Raw genomic sequence first — 15149 nt, 5'->3', positions numbered from 1 at the left:
ACTTGTGAAGATGCAGTGGGCAATGTTCAAGTTTAAAAATCAGGAAGCTTCTCACCCAATGCCGCTTGAGATTGCCTAGGGTCTCTAACGCTCTGGGCTTAGATGCTATGACCCTGATCAGTGACCACGTCCTGAAGGGGAATGGCAGCAGAGAGGGTCTGGAGATGGTCCTTGTGTATGCCAGGCCTGCGGCTTGACCCTCCTGTGGACTTTTAGTTTGGTGAGACTATGTGTTTGCTAATTGAACACTTTGAAGTGGACTTTCTGATATTTGGAGCTGAAAACAATCTAACGACATACTTCCTGCTAATTCTGTCTTTAGTTCTCCCTTAAGTCCCTGGAGGTCTGTGTCTGCAGAGACGAGATCAATGTCCAGGCTCCAAATGCTTCACTTTGTCTCTCCTCTCAACCCTCCTGGTTAGCAGGGGTGACATTTCTGGCTCTACATCTGAAGGATTATCTTCTCAGCCGGCCAACGGTACGCAAGTTCTCAAACTAGAATGGGTAAGGACCACCGGGGTCGTGAGGGGGAAGCTGCTGCTTAAACAGCCTGTGTGATTATGTGTGTCTCGGGTGGGGCACAGGAATCTGCGTGTTAAAGAAGTTTCCAGTTAATTGTGGTGCGAGGTATCTGAAGAGCACATTTTGAAAACATCCCTCCCTACTCTGACCATCTTCTTCACTGCTTGCTGTCTACTAACCTCACCAGATCAACTTCCTTCCCACTTCTGGCCCTCATTCAGAGCTTCGTTATTGCTGATTCTCTTTCTAAACTTGTTCCTAGGGTAAAAACATTTCTCCACTGGGGCTCTCTAAGAGTTTACAGGAGATATCCGTATGTAGCATCCGTTTCTGCAACACGGATTCACTGCTCTGTGTGTGGCATTGTGGTAGATTCTGTCATTCATTTATTCCTTCCTTCCTTCCTTCCTTCCTTCTTTCTTTCCGTTACAAATATTTATTAAGTACTGACCGCACTGCAGCCATTGTAGTTCTAGACACTGGGGGACCCTAAAGGGGACAAGATGGAATTTCTGGATACCGAGTTGAATGAGACAGTGCACTTTTCTCAAGGGAGCATAGGTCTGATGTTTTCCAACAACTACAGTAAGGAGGAGAGGTAATTAATCCTGACATAGTAATGTATGCAATGTAATAGAGAATATTGTCTTAAATATGGCTCTCTTTTTTCCCTAATGCCTTCAAAATACTTTATGATCTGTTATTTTATTTTCAGGATATTGATAGAAGGGAACCTGCAGTGCCCTTTATTATTGCCTCCATTTTATAGAATTAGGAGAATTTGAAGAAATAAGCTCTAGCTCAAGCGTGTAGGAGCAACCTTCCAGACCACGTAATAGAACGGGGCTGCCAAAGAGCTACTGTCTTGACCATGACCAGGAGGTTGCTGCACCCCTCTGGCTCCAGGGACACCTCACTTCTGCCTATCCCTCTACCCACACAACTTGGAGCCTCAGTCTCTTCATCTAGAAACTGTGAGTAGCATCTACCTCCAGGTCACATTTAATACATTTCACAGCTGCTGTGGCGTAGGCACGGATCAGTGAGTGGATGTAGATTATAAATCACTCATTCGGACTTACGGGTGCCAACCAGCTGAATATCGAACCTCTTGGCAGTGTTACAAGTATTAAATGCTCTTGGCACAGTAATGCTAAGAGGTGAGGATTATTCTAATGGCCCTGGGTGCCTAGCGGATGAGTGGTTTGGCTGAGAATGCACAAGGTGCTGGCGGTCAGATTGAGGTGAGAATTCTGTGAACACCCCCAGGAGTTCTCGCAGATCTGGAGAAGAAACCAGGATGGTGGGGATGAGAGGTTAGTATCCTAGTCTCCAACTCTGAATGTTGAGGCACCTGGGCCATCTGTCTGAGCACAACACCCGCACACAAGGAAGGGGGCTTGCAGGGGGTTGAGTGGGCAGTCAAGGGGGAGGCTGCTTCATTTCTCAATTGTTGTTCTAGTGAAACAGGCGGATACCTTTAAGTGTGAGAGGTGATAAGTAAGGAGAGTAACTGGGAGCATTAGGCCTTGGGGTGCCCTCTGCATGAGAATGATGGGCACTAAACCTGTCTGAGGGAAAGGTGTAGACAGGATTAAACACACCAGACGCTGGAGTCCAGAGCCTTGAAAGTTTAATGAGGACAGTTAGTGAAGCAATACTCTGTGATTAATCACATCAAAAGCATCACTTAAATCAAGTAGCATCATGGTGGACAATGACCATTTAATTTAGCTACAGAAAGGTCATTTGGAACTCTTAATAGTGCACTGTCAGTAGGACTTGGCTTCTGTATCCAGACAGATAAAGGTCCATTATGTCCCTGGAGTGGAGGACTTAAGATCTGAGCCAACTCGACAGGTGATGCACCTGAATACACAAGAAAAGGCACAAGGAGATATATCAAAGTGAAGCAGAGTAACTGAGGGGTTTTTTTTTTCCTTTTTCCTTTTTTATTTTTTTTAAAATCTTCTCACTTGAGGCCCTAGAAAAGGGATATTAAGAAAGGCAATAACGGAATACAAGGCTACAAGAGGGAATACTGCTGTTGTGTTTTGTGGGCAAATGAACATGTTATATAAGCAGCAAGTTATAAGGGCTCTGCACAAAGAGCAGAATTTAATATTATCAGAAAATAAAGCTTACAACTGAATGTATCTGATGCATATTTAATGAGGAGCATAATCAAGGGCTATTAGAGCTGTAAAGGATCTGGCCGATTGTCTGGTTCAACCTCCTCATTTGCACAGACCACGACGATAACTGCAGCGATGACCCGTGTCCCGAGTTTACACAGTCACAAGGGGTGTGGCAGGGATGAGCACTCAGGCCACTCGACTCTGTCCAGGCCCATCCATTTCATGTCGTTGGGCTGCAGGAACCCTAGCTGTAAACAGACCCTTCCTGTCACTGCAACCAAAGACTTGGGGGAGGCAGCTGGGAGAGGGAGAATCCAATTGAGCCAGAGTTGCATGGGCGATCCTGACAGGCTATGGATTTAGAACCCAAGGGGCAGAGCCTCTATCTTCTCTGAGAAGGGGTGTCTAGAGCTTGGGCACCCTGCCTGCCCACTCATTGCTCCCACTGGCCCACTCACCTGCCCGGAGGCTACTGCGCTTGCAAACAGCCTGGCTTGAGGGGCAGAGAGGCAGGTGCACATGAGTCAAGGGAAGGAATCCTCTTTCATATGCCACAAATCAGTCCCTTCCTTCTGGTGACTATCCTCAATGTCACCATTTAAATTCACAGCTCCTTTTCCTCATCTTTCTGACCTTTTTTGGGATGGATTGCTTTCCTTTGTTTGCTTGTTTGCTTTTCTTACTCTGTTTCCCCCTATTTACGGGTTGGGAAGCTATACCCTCTATTTCTATTTTTTTTACTGTTAGTCCTCAAAATCTTAATGTGTGTAGTTAACTGATCAAACTACTATTTAATCATATCGTAATTCCTTTCCTGTCAAGTCAACATAAGAACATGCGACCTCTTTCACTCAGATCCCCCTCTCCTTACTTCCAAGTTAGTGTTTATTTTGCTTCCATGTTTACGAATTTCTTTACTCCTAGTCCCTTCTCAGACCTGCCTTTTTTTCTGAAGTATAACCCTTCCTTGAATGCTGGTCCTGTTGGTGGTAAACTCTCTCAGTTTGGTTATTTCACCTACCTTCCCGAAAGACATTTTGCTGGATGCATGATTCTGGGTTGATAGTTATTTTCTCTCAGGAGAGATTTTCCCACCCTTCTGTGGCTTCCAGTGTAGCTGTCGGCTAGTGGGCTAGTGGTCTAATTGCCATGGCTTGTAACCAAGTTGTCTGTCTTCTCTGCCGGCTTTGGGGATCGTCTCTGTCTTTCTTGTGTCATAGAGTTACTACAACATGCTCAGGTGGGCATTTCTTTTTATTTATCTATGTGCTTCTTCTCTGTGTATTAATGTCCCGTGAATTTTTAAAACTCTCAACTGCTATGTCTTTACACCTCCTCGACTCTTTCCTATCAAATTAGACAGTTGTTAAACCTGCTCATTCTATCTTTCCTCCCTTTTCACTTTCAGATTTTTCCGTGACTCCGTGTGCTTAATTTTGGATAATTTCTTTGGATCTGTCTTCCCGTTTTGCTGCTGCTTTTTTCAGTATATCTAATCTTCGGTTTAACCCACTCTTGTTTTTAGTTTTCTTTTTTTTAAAGGTTTTATTAAATTATTTGAGAGAGAGAGCGAGAACACTCGAGAGCATGAGTGGCGAGAGGGGCACAGGGAGAGAGACAAGCAGACTCCCCGCTGAGCAGGGAGCCCGATGCGGGGCTCAATCCCAGGACCCTGGGATCATGACCCGAACTGAAGTCAGACGCTTTACTGACTGAGCCATCCAGGCATCCCTTGTTTTTATTTTATTTTTTTTTCCCTTGTTTTTATTTTTAATATTTTTCTTTTCTAAAAATTTCTTAGGAATCACTTTCAAATCTTCCTGGTTTTCTGTTTCTCGATCCTTTTCTGATTCCATCTTTTCCTTTAAACATTTCATGTGTTGTGATTTTGTTTCCAGTAGCTCTGATATCTGAGGTTCTTCGGGGTGCAAATCTTTTGTGTATTGTTACTCCTAACTCCTACCCATGTTGATTTATTTCCTTCTGTATTTAGTAATTTTTACCCCAGGGATCCTGCTTGATTGAACTGAATTTGTTCTTCCAGAGAATTGTGCTTGCTTCTGCTCGGGCAGTACGTGGTGCTACCAACCTGGTACCACTTTATTTTATTTTTTTAACTTTTACAGACCCTAAGTAGAGGGAGAGTGAATAAGGAAAGAGAAGAGACCAGTCTTCTGAGAACACATGAGCACATTTGGGCGGGTCCCTCCTGTGCTGTAAGAGTTCATGCTGTATGCGTTCAAGCATGTAAGCAGCAATACCCTCACAGGTTATTGATGCTTGGGGAGGAAGAGTAGGATAGAAAAACAAAAAACGAAGTCTGGAGCTCTTAGTTGTTGCACTGGTTTTGTTTTTCAGAGGGGTGGGGCGTACTGTGAGCTGCCACATAGCTCAGGGGAGTGGGTTTGCAGTGAGAGGGGTAGTAGACACCAGGTAATCCAGTTTTCTTTGAGCACTTCTGCACATTCTTGCTGGGTTCAGGGGGTGGTGGTGAGACCCTCTGTGGGAGGTGTTTGCAGCAGGTGGAGTGGATGTGAAAGAGGCCTGAAAGGAAGGGCATCTGTGCAAGATCTGAGGGCTTTGGAGTAATTGTGCCTGTCAGGGGGAGCCACAGGTTGTTCTAGAGGAGAGCAGGGTCACAGCCAGAGTGGCATGAGCTGGGGGAAGGAGTGCTACACACGATTAGTAAGAAAGTAATCATTATGAAAAGAAGAAAGTTAGGCCAAATGAAAATACAAAGTTCTGCCTAGAGGGAGTGCTGATTTCATCCTTTGCTTTCAGCTCCTCCAGGAAGCCTTCCAGGATAGCACCCCTTTCTCCCAGGTCCCAGGCAGCCTTGGCTCGGCTTGTCCCTGGCTCTTGGGTCTTGCTCTGGGTGAGGGGGCAGGCCCAGGAGGCATGGCGCCAGCAGTGGGGCAAGGGTTCCTGCAGCCTCAGGAGGTGACCACTGTGCAGGTTCCAGTTGGGAGGGGACTGGACACGGACAGGAACAGCTTGAGTGGGGAGAGAAGAGTGCAGAGTTAGCCCTGTGGCTGTCCCCAGCAGATCCTCTTGTTTTAATGTTTATCCTAAAGCATGATAGCATGGGTTAAGTAAATGTAATCTCCATCCCAGGGCGAAATAGGGCCTAAGGATGCAGATTCTGAGAAAATATTATTCACCATTTTTCCCCCTACAGTTTGGATGGAGAGAGTTCGAATTCTGGATGGGCTTCCTCTGCTGGGAGGTGAATTATTTTTCTGTCTTACCTTTCTCACAAGGTGTATTCCTCCTGAGGGTCCTGGCTCAGTACCAGAGTCTTAGGTTCACTCCCCCCCTCCCCCGCCGCCCCCAACTCTGCATAGGCCAAATCTCTACAGTTCTCTGCGCAGGTAGAAGCATTAACCCACATAGGGAAAATGGTGCTTTTGCTCTGTTTGGTTTTGGTTTAGGGGTTATTTTTGTTTTTGTTTTCTATTTACTATTTACTGACCTGGTTTTAGCTCTCTGCTGATATTCTGCTCCTTGAACCTGAGTGATTTCCCATATTTTCATTTAACTCAACAATACTTAATTTTATTTCTTTCCCAGTTTTATTGAGATATAATTGACATATAACATTGCATATGTTTAAGGTGTACAGCATAATGATTTGATATAAGTTTATATTACGGAATGATTGCTAAGTTTAACATCCATCACCTCACGTAGTTACAAAGATTTTTTTTCTTTGTGATGAGAACTTTTAAGATTTACTCTTAGCAACTTTAAAATATATAAAACGGTATTGTTAACTATAGTCACCAAGCTGTACATCACATCCCCAGAACTTATTTATTTTATAACTGGAAATTTGTACCTTTTGACCACCTTCACCCAATTCCAACTCCCCTATTCACCAGCGCCGCCCCCCGCCCTGCCTTTTGGCAACCAGCAATCCTGTCTCTGTTTCTATGAATTGGGTTCTTTCTTTCTTTCTTTCTTTCTTTCTTTCTTTCTTTCTTTCTTTCTTCTTTCTTTCTTTTTTTTAAAAGATTTTATTTATTTATTTGACAGAGAGAGACACAGCAAGAGAGGGAACACAAGCAGGGGGAGAGGGAGAAGCAGGCTTCCCGCTGAGCAGGAAGTCCGATGTGGGGCTCGATCCCAGGACCCTGGGATCATGACCCGAGCCGAAGGCAGACGCTTAATGGACTGAGCCACCCAGGTGCCCCAAGTTGGGTTTTTTTAGATTTCACATAGAGGTGAGATCATGCAGTATTTGTCTTTCTCTGCCTGACTTAATGCTTTCTAGGTCCATCCATTTTGTTGCAAATGGCAGGATTTCCTTCTTTTCTATGGCTGAATAATATTCCATTACAAATATATATATATATATATATACACACACATACCACATTTTCTTTATCCATTCATCAATAGACACTTAGATTGTTTTCATGTCTTGGCTCTTATAAATATTTCGGCAATACTTTAAAAAGTATGTTTGTTATCATTAATCCAGGATCTAGTATTCTCACAGGGGGATTTTATAATAGCAATCCATAATCCTACCATAAAAGGAACCCCTACAAGTGTGTTGATCTATTCATTTTTCATGCCCACCTAGTTCCAAAATTATTTTATCTGGCTTACAGACGTGGTATGTTGGAGTCTTCTTGTGTTGGCTTATGAGAAATTTATTGTTAAATTTCTAGGGATCTTGCAAGTTGTTTGTTAAAAAGCCATTAATAAAAATTAAAATCCAGAAATTTACAATTAAATAATTATATTAAAAATAAAAGTAATAAATACTCAAATTCATCACCTTCTAATTCTGTCTCACCATTTCTTATATTGTTGAGGTTATTTATGTCCATTGTACCTGCATGATGAAAATGCTACAGAATGGTGTTCCTAATGCACATCTCTTCCTTTTTTATTTATTTATTTATTTATTTATTTATTTATTTGTCAGAGAGAGAGAGAGCGCACAAGCAGGGGGAGCGGCAGGCAGAGGGAGAAGCAGGTTCCCCACTGAGCAGGGAGCCCGATGTGGGACTCAAATCCCAGGACCCTGGGATCACGACCTGAGCTGAAGGCAAACGCTTAACCGACTGAGCCACTCAGGGGTCTCTGCACATCTCTTCCTAAATCCACATTCAGCACCACCATGTGGGCACCTTGAAATTGACCATGGTGGGAGTATTTACAACATGGGAATGGGAAAACACTACAAAGCAAGGTTTCATTTATTGCTTTATTGTCTACATTCGTAAAGGAGTGGATAGAATGATAACAGTACAGAGTAAACTTAAAGTGTGTCATGTCTATAGTCATATTCTGATTAGCACACACACAAAAAAACCTGAGCAAATATTCTTCCAATATTTGAAAACAAATAACCAGTTTAGCGAAAGGTCGCTCACATCAGGAGGAAAAAGTGAAGTTCTAACCCATAACACAGGTTTTTATTATTTTACTTTCATCTTCTTTGTTTAAGTAAATAAAAATATCAACCAACATTCATGTTTGAACTATTCTTGATCGATTGCAACCATAGGTTAGCTATGGATAAAGAGTTTGACAAAAATCACAAAGCATTCTACGAGAATCATTTGGCTGCATGAAATTTACAATGAAGAGTATTGTGTATTTTACTATGATTTGCTTATGGGTGAGACAACATTCATAGCAGCAAAATTTGTAATAAGTTTGTGTTTATATATGCATTTTTTTCTCCAGAGAACCAGTTCTGAAACTTTCACCAGCACATGTCTGCTTACAGGGATATACAAATACAGTAAGGTAACCCAGATTTGCAGCAGATGAGAAAGAAAGGAACAGCAAGGAGAGGGACCTATTAGAGCTGGAAATGATGTTAACACAAAATTTCATATTACAGAGTGTAGACAGAGGCCATGATTGGCCAGAGATTTGTCTTTAAGGTTCCTCGTGAGTTTCGTATAAAGAAAAATTTGATAGTGTACTGAATTTTCAGTGTTCTGGTGAGAAATTGTGGAGTTTCTCCTATGCTAAGTCCAGAAGGAATTTTATGCTGAGAGTTTGTGTAGAACAATGTGTTTTTAGAAATGTCAATAATGTTCTTAGAGCAAACCCTCATTTAGAGGCATGGGGTATTTCCAGCAGAGTCCTCTTTAAAGGCTCAAAATTTGCCAAAGTCTTTTTCTGGGTGAAATAATACAAACTCTGGGTTTTGTTTTAAAATCCTTCACAAAACACACAAATCATTAAAGTGCATAACTGAAGCAAGAAGAGCAAAATATTGATACATGTTGAAGCTGGGTGATGGGCAGTCAGAAGTTCATTATACTCTTGTGTCTACTTCGAGACAAAACTGAACCTGATTAATAATGTCCCTTATCGCTTTTATTTTACAACTCCTCCTCCTTTCTTCCCGACACACCTTTATCTCCTTCCCCCTACCAGCCCCCATGATATGCATATGGTAGAAAAATCGGGTCATTTGTTACATAGATTTTCCTACATTCTGAATTTGGCTGTTGCCCTCTCACGGTGACAGAAAGTGTTACCTTAGCGAAATCCATTAAATTTAGTATTATCCCACAGGAGTGAGAAACGCGGCAGGAATGCTTTAATGGAAACAAAAGTGAAGGGAAATGAGGCCATCTGACCCTAGGTAAAGAATCACAGCAAATAGGGCCAAGCCCACAGGACAGGTAAGGGAGGGGAGCCAAAAAGAAACATTCCAGATAACCTTCATTTACTCTTGATCTCTGTGTGCTCTTTGTCTACTGGTATCTTCGCTTTCTTACCCTGACCCCTTAACCCTCAAGCAGAGTGGTGGGCGCAGGAACAGCAAGGGAGTAAGCTATCAGGCATTTTCCTCCTTCTGGCTGCCCTGCTGAGCTAATTAAGAAGGGATTTAAAAAATTTCTTTTTGAACCACATGCTTAAACAAAAGAACAAATACATTTAAAATCAGATCAGTCTTGAAGGGGCAGCATCTTTATCATCCACCCATCCTGGGGATTCATTTCACATTCAAATAAATAGAAAGCTACTTGCAAAAAGGCAAATTAGACCCAGATTTTTACCTGCAGGTGGCATTTTATGCCATAACTTAATGGTACTTCATCAACATCGGCTTTTCTGGGCGCACTGATTAGTTCATGCTATATGAAAAGTGCTTTGCCATAATTTTTCATTAGCTTCACGAGTTGTGCCATTTGGAACCATGTAAGATAGCTAATGCTTTAGTGATTTTGAAAACCACTTTACAGTCAGGAACTCAAGTACCAAAGGCCAGTGACTCAGGGACCGTTTAGACATCTGAGACATGCCCGTGATTAAAGATTAGTTGTAACAGTCATTTGGATTTTGTAGAGTCTCTGAAATGTAGGAACACTCATACAAACATGATGGTGAGCTTCCTCCATGTGGTATTCCTGTGGCTCAGCTGTAAGCAGAGGGTGGTCACGCTCAAGCCAGGCACACTCATTTGCAGCTTCCCAAGAAAATGCCAGCCCTGCCCCTCAAGCTCTCCTATCTGCTAAGGCACATGGTTCTGCTTTCCAGGCAGCACATGGGATGACCTTGCCATATTCACCCAGAAGAACCATGTCAAACCCAGCGCAATCCAAACCTGGGAGATGCTTGACAACACAGAGGATTGGTCTTCATGGAGAATTGCCCGGAGCGTTTCTCTAGGACCTGTCAGTGGGTTTTATCCAGTTTTTAAAAAATGGACTACAACAGAATGAAGTGGAATGGGAAACTATCAGAGCATTTTATAAAGATAAGTACTATTTTGTGAAACTTTTGTTTCAGTTATTCATGTGCGTATACGTGTGTACTGACACATAATGTGAAATGTTTTTTTTTTTAAAGATTTTATTTATTTATTTGACAGAGAGAGACACAGCGAGAGAGGGAACACAAGCAGGGGGAGTGGCAGAGGGAGAAGCAGGCTTCCCGCTGAGCAGGGAGCCCGATGCGGGGCTCGATCCCCCGACCCTGGGATCATGACCTGAGCCGAAGGCAGATGCTTAATGACTGAGCCACCCAGGTGCCCCTGAAATGTATTTTTTTTTAATTTTAAGTAATCTCTACACCCAATTTGGGGCTCAAACTCACAACCCCAAGATCAATAGTTGCGTGCTTTACTGACTGAGGCAGCCAGGCACCCCGTGAAATGCATTTTTTAGTGTGAGTCAAGTCAAAAGGTTGAAGAATGCTGCTCTAAGAATTTATAATTTACCCCTGGAATAAGCCAGATTAGTAAGAAGCTGTTACTTGAACATATCACACTGAACCAATGCTTGAACATTTCCATAATAACAAGTTACACACAATACATACCTTTCCTCTCATTTCTTACCTCTCTGAGATATGTGTGACAGAATTCCTCTGCTCAGGTAACAAGACTTAGCATTCATTCACTTACTCATTCAATCAACAAACATTTATTGAGATTGTTCAAGCCACTGAGAATATAATGGTAGGAAAAAACTTGACAAAAATCCCTGTCTTAGTGGAGCTTACATTCAAGAGTAGAGGGGGGAGCACAGACAAAAAAACAAGGTATAAATAGAAAATGTTAAATGACTAAAAGTGCTAAAGCAAAAGAATAAACAGAAAAGGGTAACAGAGAATGTTTGGGGATGTATTCATTTTCTATTTTTCTGCATAACAACTTGCTACAAACTTAGCAGGTTAAAAGAACATATACATTACTGTGTCATAGTTTCTGTGGGTCCAGGACTCTGGGCTTAACTGGGTCCTCTGCTCAAGGCCCCCAAGGCTGCAATCAAGGTGCCAGCTGGGCTGAATTCTCATGTGGAGAATTAACTGGAGAATAATCCTCTTCTAGGCTCACTCAGGCTGTTGGCAGAATTTAGTTCCTTATGGTTGTATGACGGAGAGCCACGGCTTTTTAATGGCTGTCCACTGGAAGCTGCCTTGGATCCTCAAAGCCTCCCAGTTCCAGAGGACTTCTCGCAGTATGGCAGCTTACTTCTTCAAGCTGGTAAGGAAAAGCCCTTGTTCTACCCTGCTAAGATGGAGTCTTATATAATGTAATATAATGATGGGGTGACAGTCCAATACCTTGCCATATAATATAACCTAATCAATAAATGACACCCTGTTACCTTTGCTACATTTTATTTGTTGGAAGCAAGTAACGGGTTCTACCTTCAGCCACTGGGAGTAGGATTCTACAAGGACATGGCTCATTGGGAGCCACACTAAGCCATGTCCACCACAAGGGGTTGCAATTTTAGACAGGTGGCCAGAGAAGGTGTCCCTGAGAGGTATCATTTGGGTAAGGACCTGGGAAGGAGAGGGAGAGAGAGTCATGTGACTATCTTGGGGAACATCATCTTCCCAAGAGGAAAAATCAAATGCAGAGCCCCAAGGAATAAAATGCCTGCCATTTTTAAAGAAAAACAGCCTATGTGCTGATGAGAAAGATCAAAGAGAGGGACAAATGGATGATGCAGGGAAAGAGAGAATTGCTGGACTATTGAGTAAGCAAGAAGAATCTGGTGCATACGTGAAGGGGATGGCATTTGCTACTGGTACAGACAAGCCATTCATGGTAAAAGGCCTGGAGGCAGAGCATATGAGCACAAATACAAGTGTAGATATGGTGATGGGTATTTCTACTTTCTCAGTGAACTAGGAAGCGAGGTCATCTGAAGAAAGTAAGGGTTAGGGAGGAGGTGTTAGTGATTTGAGGAGAAATGGGAAGGTATAAAACAGCCATTCATGAAAGTGGGATGGGAATGGGTCCATCCCTGGGAATGGACCAGCGAAGGTCAGTCTTTTGGCTTGGCAACATACTAGGCCCACCTGAGGCTAGAGGTCATGAATTTTAAGAGAGACCATTCAGCAAGGGTGGGTGGTTTTCTCCAACCAGAGCCAGCATGTGTGGAGACAAGGCAAGGCATATGCAGAGAGCTGGACTGAGTCATAGTTGTGGTGGGTAAGTGAAGGCACAGGAGCAGAGAGGGGGAAGGTGCAATGGAGGGAGTATGGTGAATGGCCATGGAATTTAAGCTAGGTCAGATCCAGCAGGGAGAAAATCAGTAAGGACATAGTTGAACTGAATAGCACCATCAATTAACTGGATCTAATTGACATTGAGAGAATACTCCATCTAGCCACAGCAGGATACTCATTTTTTGCACACTCACATGGAAGGCTTAACCGAGACAGAACACAATCTGGGCCATAAAACATACCTTGACAAATTCAGAAGAATAGAAATCTTGCAAAGCATATTTTCAGACCACATGGAATTAAGCTAGAAATCAATAGCAGAAAGATATCTGGAAAATCTCAAAATGTTTGGAGGTTTAATAACACATGGGTCAAGGATGATGTCACAAGAGAAATTTAAAAAATATATTTTGAAATAAGTGAAAACTTACTGTGGTGCAACAAAAGCAGTTCTGAGAGGGAAATTGATAGCAATGAATGCATGTATCAGAAAAGGAGAGAGAGAATCCCTATGGTTGGTTAGATGACAAGAGATTCAAGGCTAGGCATTTTAGGGAAGAAGATGTAGAAGGGGCTGAGATTGGCAATGAGATGCAAGAGATTCTCATGGAACAAGAGAAATGGTAGAGAAAACAGCTACCACTTGAGAGGCTCCAGGGGAAACAGTATCTGGGGGGAAGTCAAGTTCCAGTGATAGCACACTGGATTCAGGCAAGTTCAGATTTGAAGGCTATGGAGATTTTGCTGGTGATTTTCAGAGGGTTCAGTGGAAGGGCTTGGGGGAAGGAGATCAGAAAAGAGTGTCAGAATGGAGTGGGGATAAGAGTTGGGAGGATAAAGGATGCCCAACCAAACCAAGATTAAGGGGCATGATGAGACAAGTTGTTCCAATGTAGGGGCTGCTGTTGGGGTCTCCTTGGGGGCACAGAATTCTGTTGTCACACTGCTTTGAGGCTGGCAGGAGAGTGGCTTTCCTCTCTGACTCCTGCCCCCAAGACCTGCACAGGGCATTGTTTTTCTAGCAGGGAAAACCATGGACACCCGAGTCCATCACAGAGAGTGGGGGATGAGTGCTGGGTGGTTAGGATCTTTAAGCGAGTGACACATACGGGGTGTCTTAGTCCAAGAGGGACTGTTGTAGGGATACTCAAAGGAGTAAAGAAGACAGAGAAGAGGAGATTCAGGGAGAAGGGGATTGCAGTTTAGGAGATTGTGGTATGTTTGTTTACCATATGCATGTTAAACACCTTTTCTGTCCTTCAGAAAAGCATGTAGCTGTGGCTCCTAATTTAGTATTTCATCTTTTTGGTAAATCAGTTTCTTTTCTGTCTGTTTTTATTGTTACAGTTGCTGCCTACTGTCACTTCATGTTCTGTATTCAAATTCTCTAAAAGAGAATATCCAATCAACTCCAACACCCGCTCCACCCATACCTTCCTCTCTCCCTTCCTTCTTCACTCCCTTGCCCCACTCTGTCCCTCTCTCCATCCCTGCACCCATTCATCCATTTATGCATTCATTCAACCAGTGTTTATGAAGCACCATGTTTCAGGAACTGTCTTAGGAGACTAAGGTGATAAAAGCAGATAAAGATGAAGTAGTTTACATTGTAGTACATGCAAACAGGAAATAAATAAAAAATAAATGGATGAGGGGTGCCCGGGTGGCTCAGTTGGTTAAGCATTGGACTCTTGATTTCAGCTCAGGTCATGACCTCAGGGTCGTGAAATGGAGCCCCACGTTGGGCTGGAGCTGGGCATGGAGCCTGCTCAAGATTCTCTCTCTCTCTCTCTCCCTCTACCCCTACCCCCTACCCACTGCCCCTACCCCCACCCCTCTCTCTCCCTCTCTCTAAGAAAATAAAAAATAAAAAATAAAAATAAATGCATGAGGAGTACTATGGAGAAAAATAAAGCAGAGTAAGGGGGAGAAGAAATACTGAGAGACAAAGACAGATCAGGAAAGATCTCTGATAAAGTGACATTTGCACAAAGGCCATGAAGGAATTGAGGGAGGAAGCCATGCAGATATCAAAAGGAAGAGCTTTCGAACAAAAGAGAAAGAGAAGTTCCAGGAAGAGCAAGGAAATCAGTGTAGCCGAGGAGAGTGGAAGGAAGTGAAGTCAGGTGTATGTGAAGGGGATGATGGACGCCGAGCATCAGCAGGGGAATGACAGGATCTGACTTGTGTTTTATTATAATCAGAGCATTTTATTTAAGTTCTTAAGTGATTAATTTTCTTTCTAAAATTCTAATTAGAAATCTTACTCATATATAATTGTTTCAGCTACGATTCACATCAGTGAAATTCGCCCTTTTTAGTGTAGAGTTCTGTGAGTTTTGACAAACGCATGGAGTCATGTAACTGTCACCACAGTCAAAATAGAGTTTCGCCACCTAGAAAGCTCTCTTGAGCCTCCTTGTGGACAACACCTCCCTGACCCGTAGCCTGTGGCCACCACTATCTTTTCTGGCCCCCAGAGTCATATAAATGGAACCATCCATTATGTAGCCTTTTGAGCCTGGATTCATCCACCCAGCAGAG

Source organism: Phoca vitulina, unplaced genomic scaffold (genome assembly GCF_004348235.1).
Source record: "Phoca vitulina isolate PV1807 unplaced genomic scaffold, GSC_HSeal_1.0 scaffold4, whole genome shotgun sequence".
In the NCBI taxonomy this organism is placed as follows: Eukaryota; Metazoa; Chordata; class Mammalia; order Carnivora; family Phocidae; genus Phoca; species Phoca vitulina.
Note: the sequence above shows the minus strand (reverse complement) of the source record.